Source organism: Ipomoea triloba, chromosome 3, assembly GCF_003576645.1.
Source record: "Ipomoea triloba cultivar NCNSP0323 chromosome 3, ASM357664v1".
Taxonomy (NCBI): Eukaryota; Viridiplantae; Streptophyta; class Magnoliopsida; order Solanales; family Convolvulaceae; genus Ipomoea; species Ipomoea triloba.
In genome coordinates this window covers 30506105-30508015 of record NC_044918.1, presented here as the reverse complement: position 1 = coordinate 30508015, position 1911 = coordinate 30506105, and positions in this window count along the sequence as shown.

Sequence of the window (1911 nt, the reverse complement as noted above, 5' to 3'; positions counted from 1 at the left end):
GATTGCTCTCACGCCGTCGTTCCAGATATGATCTCACCGCTACACGGTTGCCATTACATCAAAGAAGAAGAAGAAAGCTCGATCGCCGTTCTTGAGAAGTATGTTTTGTTGCATACATTTCTTCTCCAACCAAGCATTCTCCACCAAATCCACATACATACATTTCTTCTTCTTTTTTTTTTTTTTTACGAATTTAGTCATACAGATTATTTTTCGCTCATCAACAATTAAGATTTCAAGATTAATTACATTCATGTGTTTTATATATTGAAAAATTAACTTTCAAAATCTAAATCCTTTTTATTTTTTAAAATCTTTAAAAATTTATTTATCATTCGGGACAATCACGTCAGTGTGTCACATGTTGAATTCAACATGTGACACACTGACACGTGATTGTCCCGAATGATAAATAAATTTTTAAAGATTTTAAAAAATAAAAAAGGATTTAGATTTTGAAAGTTAATTTTTCAATATATAAAACACATGAATGTAATTAATCTTGAAATCTTAATTTGTTGATGAGCGAAAAATAATCTGTATGACTAAATTCGTAAAAAAGAAAAAAAAAAGAAGAAGAAATGTATGTATGTGGATTTGGTGGAGAGGATGCTTGGTTGGAGAAGAAATGTATGCAACAAAACATACTTCTCAAGAACGGCGATCGAGCTTTCTTCTTCTTCTTTGATGTAATGGCAACCGTGTAGCGGTGAGATCATATCTGGAACGACGGCGTGAGAGCAAATCTGGTTTCTTCTTCTTCTTCGATGGTGGAACGATTGCGCCTCCGGGCTTTCTTCTTCATTGTGTTTTTATGTGGTGAGATCAGACCTGGAAGGTGAGAGATAGAGGAGAGAAACGAAAGATAGGGAGACTGAGATGTGTTTTAAGTTTGTTTTAGTGGCTTATTAGAATATAATATTTGTGAGACAAGAAAGAGAGAGTATGGTGATATATATAGCACAAATGGTAAAGCAAAAGGTTATAAAAGGAAAGTATAATTAATTTTAGTTTTAAATGATTTTTTATCCAAATATTTGATATTACAAAAATGCCCCTGAGAGTTTGGGAGGGAAAAATGTTCCAGGCACTTCTGTTATTATATATATATAGATATAGATTCTGTCCTAAACAGATGCAACTCCATTAACTGCAGTGTAGTTTATAACTCATCAACTATACATAAATGAAATGCCAATATTTGTGCACATGTTATATTGTGTATTAAACTTAGGAACGGAACGAGTTACCGTTTCAGGGCTGCTGTTGCCATTCCTGAATGGCATAGTAGAGAGCGTAGTTGGGGATTAGATCGCAATGATCAAGTGTCAGGTTTGTCATTGGCGAGGTCTCATGACCACTATACAACCATCCTTTAATTTGATAGCATCCGCTTCATATGTAAACCCATCAGCTGCTATGTATGGATCTTCCATCACTTCCTGTAAACCCCAAAAGCGAAAAAAACACAAAGCAAATGTTAAATCATAAAGTGCTACATGGAAGACCAGGTATACTGCATCCCATAGAGCAGTTTAGCTTGAAGCCCACACAGCTGTTCAGTAGGCAGTATTTACCAAGATCAGCAGTGTGGAGATTATGTCTAAAGTGGGCATATTCCTTGTGCGCACAGACACTTGCTACTGACTGCTAAACTACTGACTGCTAAACCACTGAGTTACTGTGATTTACATCCTGTCATATGCTCTATTAGGTCGGGGTGTGGGAGGCCCTTGGGGTTGTGGATTCAACCTTTGGGAGAAGTTTAGCTTGAGAATAACATTTTCAAATAAATGTTGTGTGTCTTTGTGGGAATGTTCCCAATATCTACATTTTGAAAGGAAACAAAATCTCTGTTTTCAACATTAGATGTTGACAAACATGATTGTCGGAGAAGGAGTCTATGCGGTG